The following is a 17,171-nucleotide window of genomic DNA, read 5'->3' as shown; positions in this document are numbered from 1 at the left end:
GATGGAGGCGTTGGCGGCGGCACAGTGAGGGCCCTGCTCGCTTCAAGAAAATTCCTAGCCAAAACCGGTTTGGCTCAGTGGATAGAGCGTCGGCCTGCAGACTGAAAGGCCCAAGGTTCGATTCCCGTCAAAGGCCTGTATGTTGGTTGCGGGCATAACCCGGTAGGGGGTGTGCAGGAGGCAGCTAGCTGGTCGGGGTTTCTCTCTCATCGATGTTTCTAACTCTCTGTCCCTCTCCCTTCCTCTCTGTAATAAATAAATAAATAAATAAATAAATAAATAAATAAATAAATAAAAAATATATATTTAAAAAAGAAAATTCCTAACCGACAGCCCTTCGTCCGCATCGTGGGAAGTCTGTCCTTCTTTAGTTCGTGGGGGGTGGGAGTGTGGGAGGGGAGCAAACATGCTCCACCTAGTGCAATACAGTGGAATATGTTACACACCCCTCAGCTTCCCTGCTCTTCCCCTTGCCTCAGATTTCAGTCTCTACCAAGTGCAAGTGGTGGACGACATACTACAGAGCCTTGCAGTCAATCAGTAGTCCTTATTCTTGTGTGGGTGACCTGAGTTTAACCTCACACAGGTTGCTTTCTGAGTAGGTGGCATTCCAGGAAAACATGCCAAAAAAAAATCAGAATGATGCCCATGCCGGGTGTCATTAACTAATTAGGTCCTTTGACATTTTGGCATTCTCTCTTCCCCTGCTTCCTTCCTTCCTTCCTTCCTTCCTTCCTTCCTTCCTTCCTTCCTTCCTTCCCTCCCTCCCTCCATCCCTCCATCCCTCCATCCCTCCATCCCTCCATCCCTCCCTTCCTCTCTTGCTCCCCCTCCTCCACTCCACTCCACTCCACTCCAGACTATTCCACTCCACATACACCCCCCCCCGAGATTCTGTCCATCCTTGGACTCACACAGACCATACATACATACATACATACATACATACATACATACATACATCTGTCCTACACCTGAATATCAGACAAAAACTTGGAAACAGCAGCCCTCTGCTGAAGAGAAAGAACAGGAAGAGGAGGAGGAGGAGGAGGAGGAGGAGGAGGAGGAGGAGGAGGAGGAGGAGGAGGAGGAGGAGGAAGAAGAGACTCAAGAAGTAATTTGGTTCCAAACTAAACATGAATTCATTGTGTACATGCTGCGAAAGGAAAAACGGATAGGGTATGCCTTTAAATGGTATAGCTCTCCCTGCTCGCCTAGCCTTTTCAATGACAGCACCCACCCACACACCCACCCCCTTTGCTGTCATGGATGCTTTTCATAATCCCCTGAGAGGAAGAAAATATCCCCTGTTGCCGAACCCTGGCTTTTCACACAGCAGATGACCCTCTTGGACAGAGTTTTGACCTTTCATCTCTTTCTTGGTTTGTTTTCTTTAAATGGTGGTTGGTAAACACAGACTTCCTTTGAACATTTTACATTCACACTCCTTTAGCTTGATTTTTTAATACAACTAACTCCCTCCCGGGGGGGGGGGGGGGGGGCGGGGGGGCGGGGTTCGCGCGCGCGCGGGTGTTGGGATCGGGACTTTACAGTCACCATGGTTTGCCCAATGGGAGGACAAGCTCAGTGGAGGCCATGTGTGGTGGCTTTACAGACTAAAATCAGTTCGGGCTGAGTGATCCCTGTGCCTATGCCGGCATCTTCCCTGACAGAGCCTGCCTGCCTGCCTGCCTGCCTGCCTGCCTGCCTGCCTGCTTGCCTGCCCGTCGCCTTCCTTCTTTCTGGAATCCTGGAATCACAGGCAGGCACGGCTGTGTGAATGTCACAGATCCCATCATGATTACTGAGTTGATGATTGACTATGAACTAGCCTGCACCCACCTAGCTACAAGAAGTCTTTGTCAGCCAGCCAGCCAGCCATCCGTTCTTGGGGGAGTCAGATAAGCCCGAGGCAAGGTCCGAGGCCCTGACGTCACCAGAGAGCTTTCTGCATTTGAATGAAGCCTTGGAGTGAGATCCATTGGAATGTATCGCCCGGCCCGCCCTGACCAGACCTCCCCGCCCCCCGTCGCGGGCCCCCCCCCCCCCCCCCCGCGCTTATTTTTCTACCCCATCCCCCACCCCAGCTCCCTTCCTCCCTCTCATCCCTCAGGTGAGGGGGTTTCATTCTAAGTGCTGACCTGGGGGGGTGGGGAGGGGAATGGGGGAAATCACGCAGGCTGGGGGAAGGGGGGGGGGACACGCGGAAGCTGACTTGCTTCCTGTGAGTGTATTTGAGACAACTGCGAACAGCCAACAATAATAAGCATAACAAGGAGGCTGGGCGTGCCCAGAGGGGCCTGGAAAGACGGGTGTGTCCCTGACATTCCAAAGGAATACAGTTATCCTATTGGGCAAAAGACAATAGACAGGCTCAGTGAAGATAAAGGTTGACTTTTGTCAAGGCGGAGAAGATTCTAGCCTAGGTCACAGCGTTTTTCAACCGCTGAGATGTTGCCTGGTGTGCCGTAGGTGCAGAGAAGACAGGAGTTTTATAATTTTTCACTATTTTGTTTACTTAATATTTCATAATAAAGTAATTATAAAATACTTTCTTTGTGTTTATTTGATTCCTATTCAAGAGAATTACTTTATATATAGTCAATATAGGCACAGAGTTAAATTTTTTAACATTTTCTAATGGTGGTGTGCCTCGTGATTTTTTTCATGAAACAAGTGTGCCTTTGCCCAACAAAGGTTGAAAAACACTGGCCTAGGAAATGGCTACCTGCCTGCCATCCACTGCTTTTAGTGACAGAGTTTTCATTTCAGACCATCTTTGGCGGTTACTTTGGGTCTCCTCTCACAAAGGCCTTCCCTGAGCTCGCAAGGTTAGATAGATAGCGTGCGGCCCCTTTCCGTCCAGAGTTTGTTTGGATTTTTTCAGGTAGACGGACCAGCCAGGCTCTTGCATCCTCTGACAGACCTCCCTGCAGCAATACCTCCACACGATGAGCTCTTCCCCTTTGTCCAGTGAACACACGTGTACACGTACACACACACACACACACACACACACACACACACACACACACCGGTGGCGGAACACCCCACCACCACCACCACCACCACCACCACCACCACCCACCCACCCACCCACCCCCGCCTAATTAGGTGCTTTTCCACAGGGATCTGAGAAGGCCTCATTCTCCATTCACTTCCCTGGGGATGGGAAAACAGGTCTATCTAGCTGCAGGCAGGGTAGCATGCAACCCCATGGTGCCAGGAACTGGCCAGACCTCTCCATTGTCCACTTTATTTATAGCGGGGGGGGGGGGGGGGGGGGGCGGGCAGCCAGGCTAGGTTGCCAAGGAAGATTAGCCTTTTTTTCTGGTGGGACCCCCCCCGAGTCTAATTTCTCCCGAGTGTTGGGGAGTATGTACCCAAAAAAAGGGGGACTCTCAAGGTACCGCCTCTACAGAGAGGCATGAGTACCGAGCCGAGAGTGAGAGGCATCTCTGCCAGCCTCTGGGACTGTTTTAACAGCAAAAACAGACTCCTCTGCAGTTTCACAGCAGATCTCATAAATTGACTCTGTTGCCCCGCCCTCAGAACCCAGTAGGTGTATACATTGTGTTCATGTGAAAACATTCAAACCTGTAGAGAAATTTTATGACTTTACTTGAGCCAAACTGTCCACACTGGCCAGGAAGCAGAATCTCAAGGAGTTGGGACAATGCTCCGGAGAACAATTGTTTTTGTTTGTTTTCCCTCTCTCTCTCTCTCTCTCTCTCTCTCTCTCTCTCTCTCTCTCTCTCTCTCTCTCTCTCTTTTTCGTGTTTTTTTTTTTTTTTTTTTAAATATATTTTATTGATTTTTTACAGAGAGGAAGGGAGAGAGATAGAGAGCTAGAAACGTCGATGAGAGAGAAACATCGAACAGCTGCCTCTTGCACACCCCCTACCGGGGATGTGCCCGCAACCAATGTACATGCCCTTGACCGGAATCGAACCTGGGACCTTTCAGTCCGCAGACCGACGCTCTACCACTGAGCCAAACCGGCTTCGGCCTCTCTTTCGTTCTTAATTAAGTACATTTTCATTGATTTCCCAGAGGAAGAGAGTGGGAGACAGACAGAAACATCATCGGTGAGAGTCAATTACCGGTGGGCTGCTGCCCCCTACTGGGGATCAAGCCCACGACCTGGGCCTTGCCTGTACCCTTGACTGGAATTGAACCCGGAATCCTAAGGTCCCCAGGCCTGGCCGACATCGACTCTACCCACTGACTGAGCCAAACTGGCCAGTGTCACACCTACTTCTTTTACTTAGCTGGGTGCAGGATAGATAGTTAACTAACAGGCAACAATACACATGATAACAATAACAATGAAGGAATCTGCCTCTGAGACCGGTTTGGCTCAATGGGTAGAGCGTCGTCGGCTTGGGGACTGAAGGGTCCCAGGGTTTGATTCCGGTCAAGGGCATGTACCTTGGTTGCGGGCATATCCCCAGTAGGGGGTGTGCAAGAGGCAGCTGATCGATGACTCTCTCTCATCGATGTTTCTAACTCTCTATCTCTCTCCCTTCCTCACTGTACAAAATCAATAAAATAAAATAAAAAAAATTAAAAAAAAAAAACAATGAAGGAATCTATGGTCTCTGTCCTGGCTCACAGGCGCATTTGGTTGTGTTTGTGAGTATGAGGGGTGGGGGTCGGGGGAGCGGGGGAGGGAGCACGAGACTACCCACCAGAACTGCTCTTAGTTATAGGCTCCCTTCAGACCATCCCTGTGCTCGCTTTAGGCCTTTCCGTTTTCAACTCCCGCAGTGCAGGCCTTCCCTGAGGTCGTCAGGTCAGCTAGCACATAGGCCCCTTTTCGTCCACAGTTGTGTGGGAATAAACAAGTCATCTTTTCTGTCAAAGAAGGGAGTTTAGGCGGCTTCCATTTTGGCTGCAGGCACTCGGCAGCCACCTTTTTTTGAAATGTCAAAGGTCAACCCCTCCCTTTTATCCTGTCACCATTTATTTTTTTATTTATACAAATTCACACTTTATTTACGTCGAAATAAACTGTACAAAATTGAGTTTCTTCACCAAAAATAACAGTGATGTTTTCTGTCTTCTTCCAAGATAAACTACAAAACACATTTTTTTGTAGGTTGTCTAGGCCTCCCTTACAGATCAGGACGACGCGACAGTGGATGGAATCGTGAAAAAAGACAGACTGAAACAGACAGATGTGTTGTCGATGGCGGATAGGATAGCCGTGGCCTCTGATCCTGTCTTGACCTGTGAAACAGAAGTGTTCGACATATACCTGCTAAAAAGCTTACGGAGGTGAAGGAACGTAAACAGCAACCCCCAGATGTGGGTGGGTGGGTGGGTGGGTGGAACAATGGCCGAACGTGTTTCTTTCTCTATTTCAATGGTATTCTGCCTTGTATGACACACATTTACCATTCCAGGCTCCTATAAGTAAACAATATAGGATTTGTACACTGTTTCATGTAATCTGAACTCTAATTAAGGATTTCTTGGATCGTAGGTACCTTTTTTTAAACTAACAACAGACTTGGAGAAGTGTTTTATACATGTTCTATGCGAGTTCTCATCTATTTACTGTTATATTCCCAGAATTACTGATGTTTTCTCATAGTTTCTAACATTAGGCCTTCTGGTCCAGGTATAAGCATTGGGAACATGGAGAAAAAACTACCTAAACATAGATATGAACCTGAAAACCTCGGGAACATTGTCTCTCAATTATGTTATAGAGTGTAATGCTACATTAAGTGAACTTTAGGGCTTTCCAAAGCTGCTTAATTTCCTTATTTCTCTCTTTCAAGCTTTGTGTGACATACGTGTAAAGTTCTAGGCTCCAATAAGAAAAAAATATACGATTCATATAATGATTCATGTTCTCTAAACTCTAATTATGGATTTCTTGGATCTTAGATACCTTTCTACACTAAGATCTGACTTGGATAATCTGTTTCAGCTGTTCTAAATGAGTTCTCATCTATTTACTGACATTTTCGATGAATTACTCATTTATTCTTGTAGTTTCCTATATTATGCCTACTTGTTCATGTATAAGCTTTGCCCACATATACAAACAACTTCCTACACACTGTTATGAACACAAGAAGCTCAGAAACATTGTCTCTCAACTATGTTATAGAGTGTAATACTACATTGCAGTGAAGTGTAAAGCTTTCCAAAGCTACCTAACGTGTTACTTTCTCGATTTCATTGGTATTCTGCCTTGTATGACACACATTAAACTTCCAGTCTCCTTTAAGTAAACAATATGGGATTTATACAGTGTTTCATGTGACCTTAACTCGTAGTAAGGATTTCCCGGATCTTAGCTACGTTTTCTACACTAAGAACTGACGTGGAGAATCTCTTTTAGCTGTTCTAAATGATTTCCCATCTGTTTATAGTCATTTTCTCTGAATTATACATGTTTTCATGTAGTTTCCTATATTCCTTAATTCGAGTTAAGATCACATGAAACACTGTATGAATCCTATATTCTTTACTTAAAGGAGACTAGAGTGGTAAATGTGTGTTATACAACGCAGAATACCATTGAAATAGAGAAAGAAACACGTTCGGCAGCTTTGGAAAGCCTTACACTTCACTGAAATGTAGTACTACACTCTATAACACACTTGAGAGACAATGTTCCCCAGCTGCCTCAGTTCATAACAATGTGTAGGAAGTTGTTTGATAAGGTGGACAAAGCTTATACTTGGACCAGAAGGCAGAATATAGGAAACTACATGAAAACATGGATAATTCAGTGAAAATGACTGTAAACAGATGAGAACTTGTTTAGAACAGCTGAAGGAGATTCTCCAAGTCAATTCTTAATGTAGAAAAGGTAGCTAAGATCCGGGAAATCCTTAATTCAAGTTAAGATCACATGAAACACTGTATGAATCCTATATTCTTTACTTAAAGGAGACTAGAGTGGTAAATGTGTGTTATACAAGGCAGAGTACCATTGAAATAGAGAAAGAAACACGTTCACCAGCTTTGGAAAGCCTTACACTTCACAGAAATGTAGTACTACACTCTATAACACAGTTGAGACACAATGTTTCCGAGCTGCCTCAGTTCATAACAGTGTGTAAGACGTTGTTTGATAAAGTGGGCAAAGCTTATACTTGGACCAGAAGGCAGAATATAGGAAACTACATGAAAGCAGGACTAATTCAGTGAAATGACTGTAAACAGATGAGAACTTGTTTCGAACAGCTCAAAGAGATTCTCCAATTCAGTTCTTAGTGTGGAAAAGGTAGCTAAGATCCGGGAAATACTTAAATCGAGTTAAGATCACCTGAAACACTGTATGAATACTATATTCTTTACTTAAAGGAGACTAGAGTGGTTAATGTGTGTTATACAAGGCAGAGTACCATTGAAATAGAGAAAGAAACACGTTCGGCAGCTTTGGAAAGCCTTACAATTCACTGAAATGTAGTACTACACTCTATAACACAGTTGAGAGACAATGTTCCGGAGCTGCCTCAGTTCATAACAGTGTGTAGGAAGTTGTTTGATAAAGTGGGCAAAGCTTATACTTTGACCAGAAGGCAGAATATAGGAAACTACATGAAAACATGGATAATTTGGAGAAAATGACTGTAAACAGATGAGAAATCGTTTAGAACAGCTGAAAGAGATTCTCCAAGTCAGTTCTTAGTGTAGATAAGGTAGCTAAGATCCGGGAAATCCTTAATTCAAGTTAAGATCACATGAAACACTGTAGGAATCCTATATTCTTTACTTAAAGGAGACTAGAGTGGTAAATGTGTGTTATACAAGGCAGAATACCATTGAAATAGAGAAAGAAACACGTTCGGCAGCTTTGGAAAGCCTTACACTTCACTGAAATGTAGTACTACACTCTATAACACAGTTGAGAGACAATATTCCCGAGCTGCCTCAGTTCATAACAGTGTGTAGGAAGTTGCTTGATAAAGTGGGCAAAGCTTATACTTGGACCAGAAGGCAGAATATAGGAAACTACATGAAAAGATGAATAATTCATTGAAAATGACTGTAAACAGATGAGAACTTGTTTAGAACAGCTGAAAGAGATTCTCCAAGTCAGTTCTTAGTGTAGAAAAGGTAGCTAAGAACCGGGAAATCCTTAATTCGAGTTAAGATCACATGAAACACTGTATGAATCCTATATTCTTTACTTAAAGGAGACTAGAGCGGTAAATGTGTGTTATACAAGGCAGAGTACCATTGAAATAGAGAAAGAAACACGTTCGGCAGCTTTGGAAAGCCTTACAATTCACTGAAATGTAGTACTACACTCTATAACACAATGTTTCCGAGCTGCCTCAGTTCATAACAGTGTGTAGGAAGTTGTTTGATAAAGTGGGCAAAGCTTATACTTGGACCAGAAGGCAGAGTATAGGACACCACATAAAAACATGGATAATTTGGAGAAAATGACTGTAAACAGATGAGAACTTGTTTAGAACAGGTGTAAGAGATTCTCCAAGTCCGTTCTTAGTGTAGAAAAGGTAGCTAAGATCCGGGAAATCCTTAATTCGAGTTAAGATCACCTGAAACACTGTATGAGTCCTATATTCTTTACTTAAAGGAGACTAGAGTGGTAAATGTGTGTTACACAAGGCAGAATACCATTGAAATAGAGAAAGAAACATGTTCGGCAGCTTTGGAAAGCCTTACACTTCACTGAAATGTAGTACTACACTCTATAACACAATTGAGAGACAATGTTCCCGAGCTGCCTCAGTTCGTAACAGTGTGTAGGAAGTTGTTTGATGAAGTGGGCAGCTTATACTTGGACCTGAAGGCAGAATATAGGAAACTACATGAAAACATGAATAATTCAGAGAAAATGACTGTAAAAAGATGAGAACTCGTTTAGAACAGCTGAAAGAGATTCTCCAATTCTGTTTTTAATGTAGGAAAGGTAGCTAAGATCCGGGAAATCCTTAATTCGTGTTAAGATCACATGAAACACTGTATGAATCCTATATCCTTTACTTAAGGGACACTAGAGTGGTAAATGTGTGTTATACAAGGAAGAATGCCACTGAAATACACAAAGAAACATGTTCGGCAGGTTTGGAAAGCCTTACACTTCACTGAAATGTAGTACTACACTCTATAACAAAATTGAGAGACAATGTTCCCGAGCTGCCTCAGTTCGTAACAGTGTGTAGGAAGTTGTTTGATGAAGTGGGCAGCTTATACTTGGACCTGAAGGCAGAATATAGGAAACTACATGAAAACATGAATAATTCAGAGAAAATGACTGTAAAAAGATGAGAACTCGTTTAGAACACCTGAAAGAGATTCTCCAAGTCAGTTCTTAATGTAGAAAAGGTAGCTAAGATCCGGGAAATCCTTAATTCTAGTTAAGATCACAGGAAACACTGTATGAATCCAATATTCTTTACTCAAAGGAGACTAGAGTGGCAAATGTGTGTTATACAAGGCAGAATACCATTGAAATAGAGAAAGAAGCATGTTCGGCAGCTTTGGAAAGCCTTACACTTCACTGAAATGTAGCACTACACTTTATAACACAGTTGAGAGACAATGTTCCCGAGCTGCCTCAGTTCATAACAGTGTGTAGGAAGTTGTTTGATAATGTGGGCAAAGCTTATCATTGGACCAGAAGGCAGAATATAGGACTCTACATGAAAACATGAATAATTCGGAGAAAATGACTGTAAACATATGAGAACTCGTTTAGAACAGCTGAAAGAGATTCTCCAAGCCAGTTGTTAATGTAGAAAAGGTAGCTAAGATAAAGGAAATGCTTAATTCGAGTTAAGATCACAGGAAACACTGTATGAATCCAATATTCTTTACTTAAAGGAGACTAGAGGGGTAAATGTGTGTTATACAAGGCAGAATACCATTGAAATAGAGAAAGAAACATGTTCAGCAGCTTTGGAAAGCCTTACACGACACTGAAATGTAGTACTACACTCTGTAACACAGATGAGAGACAATGTTCCCGAGCTGCCTCAGTTCATAACAGTGTGTATGAAGTTGTTTGATAAAGTGGGCAGCTTATACTTGGACCAGAAGGCAGAATATAGGAAAGTACATGAAAACATGAATAATTCAGAGAAAATGACTGTAAACAGATGAGAACTCGTTTAGAACAGCTGAAAGAGATTCTCCAAGTCAGTTCTTAGTGTAGAAAAGGTAGCTAAGATAAGGGAAACCCTTAATTCAAGTTAAGATCACAGGAAGCACTGTATGAATCTAATAATCTTTACTTACAGAAGACTTGAGTGGTAAATGTGTGTTATACAAGGCAGAATACCATTGAAATAGAGAAAGAAACACATTTGGCAGCTTTGGAAAGCCTTACACTTCACTGAAATGTAGTACTACAATCTATAACGCAGTTGAGAGACAAAGTTCCCAAGCTGCCTCAGTTCATAACAGTGTGTAGGAAGTTGTTTGATGAAGTGGGCAGCTTATACTTGGACCAGAAGGCAGAATATAGGAAACTACATGATAACATGGATAATTCAGAGAAAATGACTGTAAAAAGATGAGAACTCGTTTAGAACAGCTGAAAGAGATTCTCCAAGTCAGTTCTTAGTGTAGAAAACGTAGCTAAGATTCGGTAAATCTTTAATTCGAGTTAAGATCACATGAAACACTGTATGAATCCTATATTCTTTACTTAAAGGAGACTGTAGTCGTAAATGTGTGTTATACAAGGCAGAATGCCATTGAAATAGAGAAAGAAACACGTTCGGCAGCTTTGGAAAGCCTTACACTTCACTGAAATGTAGTACTACACTCTATAACACAGTTGAGAGACAATGTTCCCGAGCTGCCTCAGTTCATAACAGTGTGTAGGAAGTTGTTTGTATATGTGGGCAAAGCTTATACTTGGACCAGAAGGCAGAATATAGGAAACTACATGAAAACATGGATAATTCAGAGCAAATGACTGTTAACAGATGAGAACTCGTATAGAACAGCTCAAAGAGATTCTCAAAGTCAGTTCCTAGTGTTGAAAAGGTAGCTAAGATCAAGGAAATCCTAAATTCGAGTTAAGATTACATGAAACACTGTATGAATCCTATATTCTATACTTAAAGGAGTCTGGAGTTGTAAACGTGTGCTATACAAGGCAGAATACCATTGAAATAGAGAAAGAAACACATTTGGCAGCTTTCGAAAGCCTTACACTTCACTGAAATGTAGTACTACACTCTATAACACACTTGACAGAAAATGTTCCCGAGCTGCCTCAGTTCATAACAGTATGTAGGAAGTCATTTGATAAAGTGGGCAGCTTATACTTGGACCAGAAGGCAGAATATAGGAAACTACATGAAAACATGAATAATTCATAGAAAATGACTGTAAACAGATGAGTACTCGTTTAGAAGAGCTGAAAGAGATTCTCCAAGTCAGTTCTTAGTGTAGAAAAGGTAGCTACGATAAGGTAAATGCTTAATTCAAGTTAAGATCACAAGAAACACTGTATGAATCCTATATTTTTTACTTAAAGGAGACTAGAGTGGCAAATGTGTGTTATACAAGGCAGAATACCATTGAAATAGAGAAAGAAACACATTCGGAAACTTTGGAAAGCCTTACACTTCACTGAAATGTAGTACTACACTCTATAACACACTTGAGAGACAATGTTCCCGAGATGCCTCAGTTCATAACAGTGTGTAGGAAGTTGTTTGATGAAGTGGGCAGCTTATACTTGGACCTGAAGGCAGAATATAGGAAACTACATGAAAACATGGATAATTTTGAGAAAATGACTGTAAAGCACTGAGAACTCGTTTAGAACAGCTGAAAGAGATTCTCCAAGCCAGTTGTTAATGTAGGAAAGGTACCTAAGATCTGGGAAATCCTTAATTCGAGTTACGATCACATGATACACTGTATGAGTCCTATATTCTTTACTTAAAGGAGACTAGAGTGGTTAATGTGTGTTATACAAGGCAGAATACCATGGAAATAGAGAAAGAAACACGTTTGGCATCTTTGGAAAGCCTTACACTTCACTGAAATGTAGTACTACACTCTACAACACAGTTGAGAGACAATGTTCATGAGCTGCCTCAGTTCATAACAGTGTGTAAGAAGTCGTTTGATAAAGTGGGCAGCTTATCCTTGGACCAGAAGGCAGAATATAGGAAACTACATGAAAACATGGATAATTCAGAGAAAATGACTGTAAACAGATGAGAGCTCGTTTAGAACAGCTGAAAGAGATTCTCCAAGTCAGTTCTTATTGTAGAAAAGTTGGCTAAGAGAAGGGAAACCCTTAATTCGAGTTAAGATCACAGGAAGCACTGTAAGAATCCAATATTCTTTACTTAAAGAAGACTTGAGTTTTAAATATGTGTTATACAAGGCAGAGTACCACTGAAATAGAGAAAGTAGCATGTTCGGCAGCTTTGGAAAGTCCTACACTTCACTGAAATGTAGTACTACACTCTATAACACAGTTGAGAGACAATGTTCCCAACCTGCCTCAGTTCATAACAGTGTGTAGGAAGTTGTTTGATCAAGTGGGCCAAGCTTATACTTGGACCAGAAGGCAGAATATATAAACTACATGAAAACATGGATATTTCAGAGAAAATGACTGTAAAAAGATGAGAAATCGTTTAGAACAGCTGAAAGAGATTCTGCAAGCCAGTTGTTAATGTAGAAAAGGTAGCTAAGATAAAGGAAATGCTTAATTCGAGTTAAGATCACAGGAAACACTGTATGAATCCAATATTCTTTACTTAAAGGAGACTAGAGGGGTAAATGTGTGTTATACAAGGCAAAATACCATTGAATTAGAGAAAGAAACAGGTTTGGCAACTTTGGAAAGACTTACACTTCACTGAAATGTAGTACTACACTCTATAACACACTTGACAGACAATGTTCCCCAGCTGCCTCAGTTCATAATAGTGTGTAGGAAGTTGTTTGATAAGGTGGGTAGCTTATACTTGGACCAGAAGGCAGAATATAGGAAACTACATGAAAACATGAATAATTCAGAGAAAATGACTGTAAACAGATGAGAACTCGTTTAGAACACCTGAAAGAGATTCTCCAAGACTGTTGTCAATGTAGGAAAGGTAGCTAAGATAAGGGAAATCCTTAATTCGAGCTAAGATTACATGAAACACTGTATGAATCCTATATTCTTTACTTAAAGGATTCTAGAGTGGTAAATGTGTGTTATACAAGGCAGAATACCATTGAAATAGAAAAGAAACACGTTCGGCAGCTTTGGAAAGCTTTACACTTCACCGAAATGTAGTACTACACAATATAACACATTTGAGAGACAACGTTCCCGAGATGAATCAGTTCATAACGGTGTGTAGGGAGTTGTTTGATAAAGTGGGCAAAGCTTATACTTGGACCAGAAGGCAGAATATAGGAAACTACATGAAAACATGCATAATTCAGAGAAAATGACTGTAAAAAGATGATAACTCGTGTAGAACAAATGAAAGAGATTCTCCAAGTCAGCTCTTAGTGTAGAAATGGTAGCTAAGATGAGGGAAATCCTTAAATCGAGTTAAGATCACAGGAAGCACTGTATGAATCCAATATTCTTTACTTAAAGGAGACTAGAGTGGTAAATGTGTGTTATTCAAGGCAGAATACCATTGAAATAGAGAAAGAAACATGTTTGGCAGCTTTGGAAAGCCTTATACTTCACTGAACTGTAGTACTACACTCTATAACACAGATGAGAGACAATGTTCCCGAGCTGCCTCAGTTCATAACAGTATGTAGGAAGTCATTTGATAAAGTGGGCAGCTTATACTTGGACCAGAAGGCAGAATATAGGAAACTACATGAAAACATGAATAATTCATAGAAAATGACTGTAAACAGATGAGTACTCATTTAGAAGAGCTGAAAGAGATTCTCCAACTCAGTTCTTAGTGTAGAAAAGGTAGCTAAGATAAGGTAAATGCTTAATTCAAGTTAAGATCACAAGAAACACTGTATGAATCCTATATTTTTTACTTAAAGGAGACTAGATTGGCAAATGTGTGTTATACAAGGCAAAATACCATTGAATTAGAGAAAGAAACAGGTTTGGCAACTTTGGAAAGACTTACACTTCACTGAAATGTAGTACTACACTCTATAACACACTTGACAGACAATGTTCCCCAGCTGCCTCAGTTCATAATAGTGTGTAGGAAGTTGTTTGATAAGGTGGGTAGCTTATACTTGGACCAGAAGGCAGAATATAGGAAACTACATGAAAACATGAATAATTCAGAGAAAATGACTGTAAACAGATGAGAACTCCTTTAGAAGAGCTGAAAGAGATTCTCCAAGTCAGTTCTTAGTGTAGAAAAGGTAGCTACGATAAGGTAAATGCTTAATTCAAGTTAAGATCACAAGAAACACTGTATGAATCCTATATTTTTTACTTAAAGGAGACTAGAGTCGCAAATGTGTGTTATACAAGGCAGAATACCATTGAAATAGAGAAAGAAACACATTCGGAAACTTTGGAAAGCCTTACACTTCACTGAAATGTAGTACTACACTCTATAACACACTTGAGAAACAATGTTCCCGAGATGCCTCAGTTCATAACAGTGTGTAGGAAGTTGTTTGATGAAGTGGGCAGCTTATACTTGGACCTGAAGGCAGAATATAGGAAACTACATGAAAACATGGATAATTTTGAGAAAATGACTGTAAAGCAATGAGAACTCGTTTAGAACAGCTGAAAGAGATTCTCCAAGCCAGTTGTTAATGTAGGAAAGGTACCTAAGATCTGGGAAATCCTTAATTCGAGTTACGATCACATGATACACTGTATGAGTCCTATATTCTTTACTTAAAGGAGACTAGAGTGGTTAATGTGTGTTATACAAGGCAGAATACCATGGAAATAGAGAAAGAAACACGTTCGGCATCTTTGGAAAGCCTTACACTTCACTGAAATGTAGTACTACACTCTATAACACAGTTGAGAGACAATGTTCCCGAGCTGCCTCAGTTCATAACAGTATGTAAGAAGTCGTTTGATAAAGTGGGCAGCTTATCCTTGGACCAGAAGGCAGAATATAGGAAACTACATGAAAACATGGATAATTCAGAGAAAATGACTGTAAACAGATGAGAGCTCGTTTAGAACAGCTGAAAGAGATTCTCCAAGTCAGTTCTTATTGTAGAAAAGTTGGCTAAGAGAAGGGAAACCCTTAATTCGAGTTAAGATCACAGGAAGCACTGTAAGAATCCAATATTCTTTACTTAAAGAAGACTTGAGTTTTAAATATGTGTTATACAAGGCAGAGTACCATTGAAATAGAGAAAGAAGCATGTTCGGCAGCTTTGGAAAGTCCTACACTTCACTGAAATGTAGTACTACACTCTATAACACAGTTGAGAGACAATGTTCCCAACCTGCCTCAGTTCATAACAGTGTGTAGGAAGTTGTTTGATCAAGTGGGCCAAGCTTATACTTGGACCAGAAGGCAGAATATATAAACTACATGAAAACATGGATATTTCAGAGAAAATGACTGTAAAAAGATGAGAAATCATTTAGAACAGCTGAAAGAGATTCTGCAAGCCAGTTGTTAATGTAGAAAAGGTAGCTAAGATAAAGGAAATGCTTAATTCGAGTTAAGATCACAGGAAACACTGTATGAATCCAATATTCTTTACTTAAAGGAGACTAGAGGGGTAAATGTGTGTTATACAAGGCAAAATACCATTGAATTAGAGAAAGAAACAGGTTTGGCAACTTTGGAAAGACTTACACTTCACTGAAATGTAGTACTACACTCTATAACACACTTGACAGACAATGTTCCCCAGCTGCCTCAGTTCATAATAGTGTGTAGGAAGTTGTTTGATAAGGTGGGTAGCTTATACTTGGACCAGAAGGCAGAATATAGGAAACTACATGAAAACATGAATAATTCAGAGAAAATGACTGTAAACAGATGAGAACTCGTTTAGAACACCTGAAAGAGATTCTCCAAGACTGTTGTCAATGTAGGAAAGGTAGCTAAGATAAGGGAAATCCTTAATTCGAGCTAAGATTACATGAAACACTGTATGAATCCTATATTCTTTACTTAAAGGATTCTAGAGTGGTAAATGTGTGTTATACAAGGCAGAATACCATTGAAATAGAAAAGAAACACGTTCGGCAGCTTTGGAAAGCTTTACACTTCACCTAAATGTAGTACTACACAATATAACACATTTGAGAGACAACGTTCCCGAGATGAATCAGTTCATAACGGTGTGTAGGGAGTTGTTTGATAAAGTGGGCAAAGCTTATACTTGGACCAGAAGGCAGAATATAGGAAACTACATGAAAACATGCATAATTCAGAGAAAATGACTGTAAAAAGATGATAACTCGTGTAGAACAAATGAAAGAGATTCTCCAAGTCAGCTCTTAGTGTAGAAATGGTAGCTAAGATGAGGGAAATCCTTAAATCGAGTTAAGATCACAGGAAGCACTGTATGAATCCAATATTCTTTACTTAAAGGAGACTAGAGTGGTAAATGTGTGTTATTCAAGGCAGAATACCATTGAAATAGAGAAAGAAACATGTTTGGCAGCTTTGGAAAGCCTTATACTTCACTGAACTGTAGTACTACACTCTATAACACAGATGAGAGACAATGTTCCCGAGCTGCCTCAGTTCATAACAGTATGTAGGAAGTCATTTGATAAAGTGGGCAGCTTATACTTGGACCAGAAGGCAGAATATAGGAAACTACATGAAAACATGAATAATTCATAGAAAATGACTGTAAACAGATGAGTACTCATTTAGAAGAGCTGAAAGAGATTCTCCAACTCAGTTCTTAGTGTAGAAAAGGTAGCTAAGATAAGGTAAATGCTTAATTCAAGTTAAGATCACAAGAAACACTGTATGAATCCTATATTTTTTACTTAAAGGAGACTAGATTGGCAAATGTGTGTTATACAAGGCAAAATACCATTGAATTAGAGAAAGAAACAGGTTTGGCAACTTTGGAAAGACTTACACTTCACTGAAATGTAGTACTACACTCTATAACACACTTGACAGACAATGTTCCCCAGCTGCCTCAGTTCATAATAGTGTGTAGGAAGTTGTTTGATAAGGTGGGTAGCTTATACTTGGACCAGAAGGCAGAATATAGGAAACTACATGAAAACATGAATAATTCAGAGAAAATGACTGTAA

General features: G+C 40.7%; 2 long non-coding RNA genes across 2 annotated transcripts in view; one reads left to right on the top strand and one right to left on the bottom strand.

The window, feature by feature from the left end:
* LOC311615888 overlaps positions 1–305 on the top strand; it is an 881-nt gene extending 576 nt beyond the window's left edge. The window contains exon 2 of the long non-coding RNA XR_014793814.1: positions 1–305. This exon is cut by the window's left edge and continues 448 nt beyond it. This is a non-coding gene — a long non-coding RNA (uncharacterized lncRNA).
* Positions 1–17,171, bottom strand: part of LOC311615886 — an 865,760-nt gene that overhangs the window by 94,728 nt on the left and 753,861 nt on the right. The gene's annotated exons all lie outside the window — the stretch shown is intronic.

Source organism: Pipistrellus hanaki (assembly GCF_964339955.1).
Source record: "Pipistrellus hanaki genome assembly, contig: scaffold_23, whole genome shotgun sequence".
In the NCBI taxonomy this organism is placed as follows: domain Eukaryota; kingdom Metazoa; phylum Chordata; class Mammalia; order Chiroptera; family Vespertilionidae; genus Pipistrellus; species Pipistrellus hanaki.
Note: the sequence above shows the minus strand (reverse complement) of the source record. Positions and strands in the feature narration are given on the sequence as shown.